At 37.3% G+C, this 13,564-nt stretch overlaps 1 non-coding gene across 1 annotated transcript; it reads left to right on the top strand.

Annotated features, from left to right (window-relative positions):
* Positions 1-601: 601 nt before the first annotated feature.
* Positions 602-709, top strand: LOC112724204 (small nucleolar RNA R71). The gene has a single exon (XR_003163379.1). It is a non-coding gene; the product is annotated as a small nucleolar RNA R71 (small nucleolar RNA).
* The last annotated feature ends 12,855 nt before the right edge of the window (positions 710-13,564 follow it).

The raw sequence follows: 13,564 nt of genomic DNA, 5'->3' as shown, positions 1-13,564 counted from the left end.
ATAGATCAGAGACTATGATTGCTAAGTCAGAGATGCTCTACTTAGAATTCTCTCTCTACTGCTGAGAAGATGATGGAAAAGGCTTGCTATTGCCAATCTTATTTCACCCACCATTATTATTATTGAAGCATTGTTGAGGCTTCTGTTGATCATTCCATGAGAAATTAGGATGATTCCTCCATGAAGGATTGTAAGTGTTACCATAGGATTCTCCCATGTAATTCACCTCTTCCATTGCAGGATTCTCGGGGTCATAAGCTTCTCCTTCAGAGGAGGCTTCTTTAGTACTCCCGGATTCAGCTTGCATTCCGGTCAGATTCTGAGAAATCATATTGACTTGCTGAGTCAATATTTTGTTCTGAGCCAATATGGCATTCAGAGTATCAATCTCAAGAACTCCTTTCTTCTGAGTCATCTCATTACTCACAGGATTTCTTTCAGAAGTATACATGAACTGGTTATTTGCAACCATTTCAATGAGTTCCTGGGCTTCTGCAGGTGTTTTCTTCAGATGAAGAGATCCACCAGTAGAGTGGTCCACTAACATCTTGGACAATTCAGACAGACCATCATAGAATATACATAAGATGCTCCATTCTGAAAGCATGTCAGAAGGACACCTTCTGATCAATTGCTTGTATCTTTCCCAAGCTTCATAGAGGGATTCACCTTCCTTCTGTCTGAAGGTTTAGACTTCCACTCTAAGCTTGCTCATCTTTTGAGGAGGAAATAATTTCGCCAAGAAAGCATTGACCAACTTTTCCTAAGAGTTCAGGCTTTCTTTAGGTTGTGAGTCCAACCATATCCTAGCTCTATCTTTAACAGTAAAGGGGAAAAGCATAAGTCTGTAGACCTCAGGATCAACCCCATTGGTCTTAACAGTGTCACAGATTTACAAGAATTCAGCTAAGAACTGATGAGGATCTTCCAATTGAAGTCCATAAAACTTGTAATTCTGCTATATTAGAGAAACTAATTGAGGCTTAAGCTCAAAGTTGTTTGCTCCAATTGCAGGAATTGAGATGCTTCTTCCATAGAAATCAGAAGTTGGTACAGTAAAGTCACCAAGTATCTTCCTTGCATCTCCACCATTGTTGTTGTTTTCGGCTGCCATGTTTACTTCTTTTTCAAAAATTTCTGAAAGGTCCTCTCCAGAGTGTTGTACTTTAGCTTCTCTTAGCTTCCTCTTCAGAGTCCTTTCAGGTTCAGGATCAGCTTCAACAAGAATGTTCTTATCCTTGTTCCTACACAAATGAAAAAGAAAAGAACAAAGAGAGAAGAGGAATCCTCTATGTTAGAGTATAGAGATTCCTTTATGTGAGTAGAAGAATGGAAGAATAGAAGAATGAGGTAGAGAGAGAAATAGAGGAATTCGAACACAGAGAGAGGGAGAGGGTTCGAATTATGAGTAAAAGAGAAGTGTTAGTAAATAAATAAAATAAATAGAAAGAGATGAGAGAGAGAGTTATTCAAATTTTAAGAAGAGGGAGAAGACAAACATTTTTATTTTTATTTAATTAATTAAGTTAGAATTCGAAATTTAAGAAAAGAAATAAAATAAAATTAGAATTTAAAACAATTATTTAATTAAAAAGAATTTCAAAAAAGTGGTTAGTGATTTTCGAAAATTAGAGGTGGAGAAGTAGTTAGGTGGTTTTGAAAAAGATAAGAAATAGTAAACTTTTTAAAAATTAAAACAAACAAGTCAAGTGGTTAATTGAAAAAGATCTGAAAATAAATTTTGAAAAGATAAGAAGTTAGAAAAGGGTTTTGAAATTAAATTTTGAAAAAGATATGATTGAAATTCATTTTGAAAAAGATTTGAAAAGGAAATTAAAAAGATTTGATTTTGAAAATTAAAGTTGATGACTTGACTAACAAGAAACTAAAAGATATTATTCTAAAATTTAAAGATTGAACCTTTCTTAACGGGAAAGTAACAAACTTGAAATTTTTGAATCAAAATATTAAACATTAGCGATAATTTCGAAAATATGAAAAAAATAAGAAAAAGATTTTGAAAATTTATTTTGAAGAATTTTCGAAAAACATGAAAGAGAAATGAAAAAGATTTTATTTTGAAAAAGATTTGAAAAGATAGAAATTTTTAAATTGAAATTTTGACTTGACTAACAAGAAACAACTAAATTTTAAAAATTTTTGACTAAGTCAACCCAAAATTTCAAAATTTATGAGTGAAATAAGGGAAAGATATTATTTTTTTTATTTTTTTGAATTAATGAAGAAAGAGAAAAACAACAAAATGACACAAAACATGAAAACTTAAGATCAAAACAAATAATGCACGTAAGAACATTTTGAATGTCAAGATGAACACCAAGAACACTTTGAAGATCATGATGAACATCAAAAACATATTTTTGAAAATTTTAAAGAAAAGAAAGACATGCAAGACACCAAACCTAGAAATTTTTATACTAGGAACACTAATAATTCGAAAATGCATATGATAAACAAGAAAATACACAAAACAAGAAAAATTAAAGATCAAACAAGGAAAATCATCAAGAACAACTTGAAGATTAAAGAACATAATGCATGTTGAATTTTCAAAAATTTAAGGAAAATTAAAAAAATGCAATTGACACCAAACTTAAATTTGACACAAGACTCAAACAAGAAACACAATTTTTTTTTGGTTTTATTAAAAAAATTTTTTTTTTGTATTTTTCGAAATTATTTTGGAAAAAGAGAAGAACGAATTTCAAAATTTTCAATAAGAATTCCAAAATTCATGCACTGTTAGTCTAAAGCTTCGGTCCAATAGAATTAAACATGGCCAAATGACCAGCCAAGCTTTAGCATAACAAATACAGACATGTCCTTTCTACAATGGAAAGTGGAAACCTCAGTCCAAAAGATTAGACATGGCTTAACAGCCAGCCAGGCTTCAACATATCTCAAGAAGCTCTAGAATTCATTCTTAAAATTTTTTATGAATTTTTCGAAAACTAAAAATATATTTATTTTTTTTCTTTTTTTTCAAAAATAAAAATAAAAAGCTTAAACATAAAATAAAATTACCTAATCTAAGCAACAAGATGAACCGTCAGTTGTCCAAACTCGAACAATCCCCGGCAACGGCGCCAAAAACTTGGTGCACGAAATTGTGATTACACTTTTCACAACTCCGCACAACTAACCAACAAGTGCACTGGGTCATCCAAGTAATACCTTACGTGAGTAAGGGTCGATCCCACGGAGATTGTCGGCTTGAAGTAAGCTATGGTTATCCTATAAATCTTAGTTAGGCAGATTCAAATAGTTATGAGGTTTTGATAATTAAAAGATAAATAAAACATAAAATAAACTAAGATACTTATGTAATTCATTGGCGGGAATTTCCGATAAGAGTTTGGAGATGCTTTGTTGCTTCTGAACCTCTGCTTTCCTATTGTCTTCTTCCAATCATGCATGCTCCCCTCCATAGCAAGCTGTATGATCCTCTCGGATGATAAAAACCAGGTATGGTTTCTGCACGGCTAATCAACTGTCGGATTTCTCGTCTCGGATGAAAAATACCAGGTACAGCTACCGCACGGCTAATCATCTGTCGGTTCTCACTAGCGTCAGAATAGGATCTCTCTATCCTTTTGTACACTGTCACTGTGCCCAACATTCACAAGTTTGAAGCTCGTCATAGTCATCCCTTCCCAGACCCTACTCGGAATACCACAGACAATGTTTAGACTTTCCGGATCTCAGGAATGCTGCCAATTGGTTCTAGGCTATACCACGAAGGTTCTAATCTCACGGACTCGGTCCGTGGATTAGAGACCCAAGATAATATACTTCGGCTGTCGTCCAATGACTACGTTGAACATCATGTAGACCGCTTGTGGTTGTCAGGCACGCGGATCTTGGCTAAGCGAGTAACGAAGATAGTGGGTGATTATCACGGCTCATCCCTTCATTCTGACTAAACTGAATTAAGTACGAGAGTACATCTTAGAGAAGAAGTAGGCATGAATTGAAAGAAAAATAATAGTACTTACACTAATTCATGAAGAACAGCAGAGCTCTGCACCTTAATCTATGAGGTGTAGAAACTCCACCGTTGAAAGTACATAAGAGAAAGAGGTCTAGGCATGGCCAAATGGCCAGCCTCCAAGTCCTAAGATGATAAAGTTCATCCAAAGATGATAAGATGATAAGATACGAATTCAATAGTAAAAAGTGCTATTTGTACTAAACTAGTAACTTAGGTTTACAGAAAATGAGTAACTAAGTGCATATACTGCAGAAATCCACTTTCGGAGCCCACTAGGTGTGTGCTTGGGCTGAGCATTGAAGCTTTCACGTGAATAGGCCATTCTTGGAGTTAAACGCCAGCTTGGGTACCAATTTGGGCGTTTAACTCCAGTTCTGGTGCCAGTTTTGGCGTTTTACGCCAGAAAAGGGTCTCTGGTGGGCGTTTGAACGCCAGTTTGGACCATCAAATCATGGGAAAAGTATGGACTATTATATATTACTGGAAAGCCCAGGATGTCGAATTTCCAACGCAATTGAGAGCGTACCAATTGGGCTTCTGTAGCTCTAGAAAATCCACTTCGAGCGCAGGAGGGTCAGAATCCAACAGCATATGCAGTCTTTTCTCAGCTTCTGAATCGAATTTTTGCTCAGGTCCCTCAATTTCAGCCAGAAAATACCTGAAATCACAGAAAAACACACAAAATTATAGTAAAGTCCAGAAATGTGATTTTTGAATAAAAACTAATAAAAATATAATAAAAAGTAACTAAAAAATACTAAAAAATATGTAAAAACAATGCCAAAAAGGGTATAAATTATCCGCTCATCAACAACCCTTGATGGCGAGGTCCGATTTATTTTGTTCTGCTTTGACCTTTCAATTGTCCCTTGACAACTTTCAGCTAGGGTTGGCATATTGGGCCCTTAGTCGTGTTCCCACAACCTTCCTAAGTAGCGTTATTTCTAAACTTTTACCTCTTAGTTATTGTTTGGGTGACCTTTGATCCTTTTTGTAGCTGGGCTTGTAGTTGCTTCTGCTTTTTAAGTAGTGCTCTTTTTGAACTTCTATCTTTTACCTTGGCAACTTTTTTGAACCTCCAATTTAGGGGTTCTTTTGCAGATTTGAAGCCTTTTGGGCTCCAACCTTTGTGTGGTCGAAGTAGGCTTTGTTCCTTTTTCAGTGATCCTTTTGATGGTCCGACTTCTCTGCCGAGCCTTTTCAAGTTATTTCTGCAGCTCTGTTTTTTATCTGGCCTTGTTGGGTCGCTTTGTACGAGTTGCTTTTATAACTTCTCACATCAATTTGAACCTCGTCGCTTCACCTCAACGGCCTTTTCTGGTCGGGCGGTGATTTTTGCACTTTTTTTAGCATAAATTAATGCGCCTTAGTAGGAAACTTTTTAAGGAATAGTAGCTCTTATCAAAATAAGATGCAATGAATTGAAATAAAATGTAAAGAAGATTCTATACATGTGTGGCTACACTGTGAGTCGGGCTGCCCTTAGTTCTTGACCTGATGCCTTATTAGAAAAAAAAAAACCTTTGCTGGGGAAAAAGTGTACACCTTGGCTCGAGACCTTTCTAGCTATAGTACCTTCTCATGTTACAGGCGTGCCAAGACCTCGGGAGCTCCTGCTCTTGGAGGTCGGCCACTTTATAGTAACCTTTTCCTAGTACTTCTGTGATCAGGTATGGTCCCTTCCAGTTGGCGGCTAGCTTTCCTTCTCCCGACCTACTTTCTCTGATGTCATTTTAGATCAGGATAAGGTTGTTGGTACCGAACCTTTGTTGGATTACCCTTCGGTTGTACCTTAATCCCATTCGGCGCTTCAAGGCTTCGTCCCTAATCCGAGCTCTTTCTCGGACTTCTAGAAGCAGGTCGATTTATTCTTTCTGTGCATGGGAGTCGATTTTCTCATTGTAGAAGATCACCCTGGGGATCCTTCATCTACTTCAATGAGAATCATTGCCTTCATTCCGTAATTAACTTGGAAGGGTGATTCACCCGTGGTGGAGTGCGGTATTGTCTCATATGTCCATACGACTTGGGGGAGCTCCACGGCCCAGGCTCCTTTCGTGTCCTATAGTCGGTGTTTTTACCCGGCCAATATGACCTTATTTGCGGCCTCAGCCTGTCCGTTAGTTTGTGGGTGTTCCACCGAGGTAAACTGGTGCTTGATTTTCAGGTCGGCTACCAGGTTTTTGAAACCCGTATCAGTGACAATGTTTCTGAATAAGAATTTTCAAATTCTCTGGGCGGCGGCTGCCAGTGGTTCTGCCTCGATCCACTTTGTAAAGTAGTCTATTCCTATGATGAGGAATTTGACCTGCCCTAATCCCTGGGGGAATGGTCCGAGGTGGTCGAGCCCCCACTTTGCAAATGGCCACGGTGAGGTGACACTAATTAGCTATTCCGGTGGGGCTATGTGGAAGTTGGCGTGTTTTTGGCATGGAGGGCATGTTTTGACGAATTCGGCTGCTTCCTTCTATAGAGTCGACCAATAGAAGCCGGGTCGGATCACTTTCTTGGATAGTGTCCGAGCTCCAAGATGATTGCCGCACATGCCGCTGTGAAGGTCTTCCAGGTCCTCTTTTGTGGCAAAGGTCGGTGTGCACTTCAGGAGGGGTGCTGAGATCCCTCTTCTGTACAAGATGTCATGTACCAGAGTGTAGTGTTGTGCATCCCTTATGAGCCTTTTTGCATCTTTCCTTTCTGCGGGGAGTAAGTCGGACTTGCGGTAGCCGATTATAGGGGTCATCCACCCTTGGTCTTGCCATGATATGTTTAGTATCCTTTCTTCCTTTGAGATTGATAGGTGTTGAATGGTTTCCTGAAAGAGGCTTCTGTTATTGCCCTCTGACTTGGTGCTGGCTAGCTTTGAGAGTGCATCAGCTCGGGCGTTTTGTTCCCGGAGTATGTGTCGGACTTCACATCCACCGAAGATCTCGAGCTATTTTTTAATTTTATCTAGGTATTTCTTCAAAGTGGAGTCTTTCGCCTGGTAGCTTCCTTTGATTGCTGAGTTGATTACCTGTAAGTTGCTAAAGATAGTGAGCTTCTGTGCTCCTACTTCTCTAACCAGCTTTAAGCCAGCTAGTAGGGCTTCGTATTCTGCTTGATTATTTTAGGCGGGAAACTCGAATTTTAAGGAGAGTTCTAGTTGGGTTCCTTGGTCGCTTTCTAGGATGATGCCTGCTCCACTCCCGGCTTTGTTCGACAGCCGTCAACATAGAGGTCCCATGCAGTAAATGTCCCCGGAGTATCGATGTATTCGGCGACGAAGTCAGCCAAGTACTGGGATTTGATGGTAGTTTGAGCTTCATAGTTGAGACCGAATTCGGACAGCTCGACTGCCCATTGTAGGACTCTGCTGGCCAGGTCCATTTTTTGTAGGATGTGTTTCATGGGTTGATTAGTGCGAACTCTGATGGTGTAGGCCTGAAAGTATGGTCGAAGTCTTAGGGACGTGAGTATGAGGGCGTAGGCGAACTTTTCTATCTTTTGATAGTTCACTTTGGCCCCTTGTAAGGCCTTGCTGATGAAGTAGATGAGTTATTGTCCATCGTCATCTTCTCAGACCAGAGCCGATGCTACCGCCTGACTTCCAACTGCCAGGTATAACACCAGTTCTTATCCTTGCTTAGGTCAGGTCAGGACGGGTGGCCATCCCAGAAATGATTTGAAGTCCTAGAAGGCCTTCTCGCACTCTAAAGTCCATTCGAACTTCTTCCCTTTCCTTAGTTTCGCATAGAAGGGGAAAGACTTTAGGGCTGATCCGGCCAGAAATCTGGACAAGGCCCCTAGTCGTCTATTTAGTTGTTGTACCGCCTTTACACAGATCGGGATTTTCATGTTGAGTATAGCTCGACATTTTAAATTTTAAATTTCAAATCTTTTTAATTTAAAAACTTATCTTCTCTTAACTTCTAAATTTTGAATTTCAAATTTTGAGGTTTAAATTTTGAAATTTTTAAATTTTTAAATGTTGAATTTTGAATTTGAAACAAGAGAAGATAAAGATTTGAAAAAAATTTGATTTTTGAAAAAGGTTGATTTTGAAATTTTAAATTTTAAATTTTAAATTTTGAATTTTAACATTCGAATTTGAAATAAGATAAGATAAAATTTTGAATTTTAAAGAAAGATAAAAAGATAAGATAAGATTTTTAAAAAGATAAGATTTTTGAAAAGATCTTATTTTGAAAAGATTTGAATTTCGAAATTTAAAACCAAGATAAGATAAGATAAAAGTTTTGAAATTAAAATCTGAAATTTTAGTTAAAATTTTTGAAAAATTAATTAAAGATAAGAAAAGATATTTTATTTTTTTATTTTTGAATTTGATGAAGAAATAAAAAAACAACAAAAAGACATCAAACTTAAAATGTTTAGATCTAAGACACCAACTATGCGAAAATTAGAAGGAAAAACACAAAGAGACACCAAACTTAAAAATTTTAAGATCAAAACAAAAAGAAAAACAAGAACACTTTGAAGATTAAGAAGAACACCAAGAACAAAACTCAAAGAATTTAAAGAACACAAGAACATGCAAAAGACACCAAATTTAAAAATTTTTGAAAACCACACACACAGTTTTCAAAAATTTAAAGAAAAGACACAAGAAGACACCAAACTTAAAGATTGACACAAGACTCAAACAAAAGACACTAATTTTGAAAATTTTTTTGAAAGTAAGACTCAAAGAATTCGAAAATTTCAACCAGAACAAAAACAAAAGACTCAAACCAAAAACAAAGATTAAACAAAGAAAAGGTTTTTTGGAATTTTTTATTAAAAGTTTTTTATTTTTTGGAAAAAAAGAAAAAGAAAATAAAAGACTAGTAAAATTAATGACAATACCTAATCTAAGGAACAAGATAATCCGTCAGTTGTCCAAACTCGAACAATCTCTGGCAATGACGCCAAAAACTTGGTGCACGAATCTCCACACTTTGTACAACTGTACCAGCAAGTGCACTGGGTCATCCAAGTAATACCTGAGCAAGTCAGGGTCGATCCCATGAGGATTGTGGTTTGAAGCAAGCTATGGTTATCTTGTAGATCTTAGTCAGACGAATAAAAAGGTAGATGGTTTGATTAATTGCATAAAAGAAAATAAAGAGAAAAAGTTACTTAGAACTCAGAAATTGTGTAAAATATTATAAGAAGATGGTTAAGGCTTGGATATGCTTTGTTCTTCTGGATTAAGTCTGGTCTTATTGTCTTCTTCAGTTGTGAATGATTTCTTCTATGGCAGGCTAAATGTGATCAACACCGTACGGTTGCGGTCACCAAATTCCTCCAGATCTAAACCCCAGGGTTAGTGTGGATCCATTCTGATTGAGGGTGAAGCTCCTGCAGTCCATCCTCCTTAATGATCATACTCAAAATGCCACAGACAAGGTTGAATCTTCCGAATCAGAAAATGCTGCACCTTCGGGTTCTAGCCTCTACCACAAAGACCCTAATCTCCCCATACCTCGGTTGAACTGGTGTCTCGAGAAGTCCCCACAAGAAGTCGTGGATTAGCTGTCGAAGAGATGTATAATCAAGCTAGTGGTTCAATGCTTTCCAGTTACGTATTCACATGAACTCAAGAAGAACACGGGTGGTTGTCAAGCACGCGATGTTAATATGAAGAAAGAAGACGATTGTCACGGGTCATCCCATTCATCAAGTTGAAGAACAAAGATACATCATAGAATTGAATCAAACACGGATTGAAGAGAAACTGTAATACTTTTATTAATCCATAAAACTCAACAGGGCTCCTCCCCTCAACCTAGGAAGTTTAGAAACTCATACTGATAGAAAATACAATGTGAAAAATGAAATATGGCAGATCTCTCTTTGAAGATTGTGTAAAAGTTCTTTAAATACTAAGCTAATGACTAAGGATTACATAAGAAAAGGTAAAACATTCTTTTAGTGCTAAAATCCATTTCTAGGGCCCCTTCGTGAGCGTTTGGGATGAGCTTTGATGAGATTCACATGCTATGAGGCCTCTAAGGCATTAAATTCTGGCTAAGGGGTCCTCTTTGGGCGTTTGGACGCTGGTCTCCTCCTTGTGGGCAATGGACGCCTGGACTAGGCAGGAGGTTGGCGTTGGACGCCAGTTTTGGGCCTTCAATTCTGAAGCAAAGTATAGACTATTATACATTGTTGGAAAGCTCTGGAAGTTAGCTTTCAATAGCCATTGAGAACTTTCCATTTAATCCTCTGTAGCTCTAGAAAAGCTCTTTCCAGTGAAAGGAGGTCAGATCCAGACAGCATCTGTAGTGCTTTCTCTATCTCTGAATCAGACTTGTGCTCCAACTCCTCAATTTCATCCAGAAAATACCTGAAATTACACAAAAATACACAAACTCATAGTAGAATTCAAAAATGTGAATTTAACACTAAAACCTATGAAAACTTAATAAAAATTAAACAAAACATGCTAAAAACAATATGAAAATGATGCTAAAAAGTGTATAAAATATCTGCTCATCACAACACCAAACTTAAACTATTGCTTGTCCCCAAGCAACTAAAACATAGTAGGATAAAAAGAAGAGTAAGGTACAATAAATCTCAGAGTTTCCAATGAAGCTCAGTTTTAATTAGATGAGCGGGATTTTGTAGCTTATTGCTTCTGAATAGTTTTGGCATCTCACTATCTATTGAAGCTCAGAAATGGTGGTCTCTTTAGGAACTTAGAATCCAGATAATATTATTGACTCTCCTAGTTCAGTTCCTTTTTATTCTTGAACACAACTTTCAGAGTATTGGCCGTGACCCTAAGCACTTCATTTTCCAGTATTACCACCGGATACATAAATGTCACAGACACTTTAACTGGGTGAACTCTTTCTGATTGTGACTCAGCTTTGCTAGAATCCCCAGATAGAGGTGTCCAGAGTTCTTAAGCACACTCTTAGGATCTTTAGATCCTTTTACCCTTGCCTTTTGGTTTAAAGGGTTATTGGCTTTTTGCTCTTGCCTTTTGGTTTAAAGAACTATTGGCTTTTTCTGCTTTTTATTTTTTTCATTTTATTTTTTTCACCATTTTATTATTTTTTCGCATGCATATATTTATATAATTTTTTTTTTCTTTTCCCACATGCTTTTTCTTTTTTTTTTTTTGCTGCTTTTTCTTACTTAAAGAATCAATTTTTGGATTTTTCAGATTACCAATAATACTTTTCCTTTTTCATCATTCTTTTAAGAGCAAACATTCTAAAATTCCAACTTCAAATATGCACTGTTTATTCATATATTCAGAAAACAAAAGCAATACCACCACATCAAAAATAATTAAACTATTCTTATTATATAACTTGAAATTTATGTATCTTTCAATTCTTTTCAATTAAAATTTTCTTTTAAGAATGGTGAGAGTCATATGGAACATTTTATAACTTTTAAGATATAGATGGAAACGATCATGCAATAAGAACAAAAGAACAGACAATACAACATAACAGAAAATAGAAAAATAGCACAAGGAGAGGTGATTAAGAGAACGAATCCACCTTAATGGTAGCGGCTAGTGCTCCTTCATGAGGATCCAATGTAGTGCTTGATCTCTTCAATGTCACTCTTTTGTCTTTGTTGTTCTTTCCTCATAGCCCTTTGATCTTCTCTAATTTCATTGAGGATGGTTGAATGCTCTTGATGCTCCATCCTCAACAGATTCATGTTAGAGCTCAATTCTCTCATGGAAGTATGCCATTGATCCCAATAGATTTGAGGAGGAAAATACATCCCTTGAGGCATCTCAGGGATCTCATGCTAAGGCGGCTGCACAGGCTCTTGTGCATGCTCTCTAGTTTACTCCATCCTCTTCTTAGTGATAGGCTTGTCTTCCTCAATGGAGACGTCTCCTTCTATGACAATTTCAGCTGAATTGCATAGATGACAAATGAGGTGTAGGAATGCCAACATTGCTTTGGTGGAAGGATTCTCAGCTATCTTGTACAATTCTTGAGGAATCACCTCATGTATTTCCACCTCACTTCCAATCATGATGCAATAGATAATGATGGCTCTTTCAATAGTCATTTCTGACCGATTGCTAGTAGGGATGATAGAGCATTGGATGAATTCCAACCATCTTCTAGCTATGGGCTTGAGGTTAAGCCTTCTTAGTTGAATGGGCTTACCTTCAGAATATCTTTTCCACTGTGCTCTTTCCACACAGATGTCTGAGAGCACTTGATCTACTTTCTGATCAAAGTTGACTCTTCTAGTGTAAGGATGTGGGTCTCCTTGCATTAAGGGCAAGTTGAACGCCAACCTCACACTTTCCGGGCTAAAATCTAAGATTTTCCCTCAGACCATGGTGCTCCAATTATTGGGATTTGGGTTCACACTAATGTCATGGTTTTTCGTGACCCATGCATTAGCATAGAACTCTTGGACCATTAAGATCCCAACCTCTTGGATGGGATTAGTTAGGACTTCCCAACCTCTTCTCCAAATATCTATTCGGATTTTCGGATAGTCATTCTTCTTGAGCCTGAAAGGGACCTCAGGGATCGCCTTCTTCTCTACCACTACTTCATAGAAGTGGTCTTGGTGGGCTTTTGTGATGAATCTCTCCGTCTTCCAAGATTCAAAGGTGGCAGCTACAGCCTTCCCTTTCATCTTTCTAGAGGATTCTCCAACCTTGGGTGCCATAAGTGGTAATAGAAATCAAAAAGCAACACTTTTTCCACACCAAACTTAAAAGTTCTGCTCGTTCTCGAGCAAAAATAAAGAAAAGAAAAGAATAGAGTAGAAGAAGAAGAAAATAGAAGGAGAAGGCAGGAGGAAGTGTAACACCCTACCACACAGAATTTTATGCTTAAGTCATAAAACAGAGGTGGCAAGGTATTATGACCTCTAAAAGCAAAATCTAGTACGTGTAGTATTGCCAGAATGTTTATAACTAGGAGCCCTTGAAGAAAAAGGGGTAAATCAAAACCGTTAAATTAAAACGCGCAACATTTCGATCGATAACGTAAACAAAACAGATAAAGAGTAAGCTGACGCTAAGAGATATACAAAAGAGTGCCAGAATATATATATCAAGACTCGGGACTCGGCTTGCGAAGATAACCGGCCCGAGCATATAAGTATATATACATATATATAAGGGAATTACCCAAAAAAAAAAACAACCCCAAAAGACAAAATACAAAACCTGCTTCTCCAAAATAACCTTTAAGATGAGTTAATATAAAATACATATACAGTGGAGAATAATAGTATCTAAACGAGTATGTAATGATCAAAATAAAATTTCAAGAGCTAAGGATCTTTGCCAAAATGGAAGTCTCCAGCATGCCTCAGCGAGGAGCCTCACGTCCTGCATCTGAAAACCACAAAATCTGCATGGGTGAGAACCGGAGGTTCTCAGCATGGTAATAGTGCCCAAATATCTAACATGTAATATCCTGGGAAAGCCGAAGGCAATCCTAGAACTTCCAGATTATAATCAAAGCATGTAAATATGCTAAACCATATGAAATGTAGATAGGCGACTAACTTAAGGATCTTCGGGCTAACTAGATATCCCCTTTCCAAGTCCTGCAAACCTTCCAA

Source organism: Arachis hypogaea, chromosome 11, assembly GCF_003086295.3.
Source record: "Arachis hypogaea cultivar Tifrunner chromosome 11, arahy.Tifrunner.gnm2.J5K5, whole genome shotgun sequence".
NCBI lineage: Eukaryota > Viridiplantae > Streptophyta > Magnoliopsida > Fabales > Fabaceae > Arachis > Arachis hypogaea.
The sequence above is the reverse complement of the archived record's forward strand: the minus strand, read 5'-3'. Positions and strand labels throughout refer to the sequence as shown.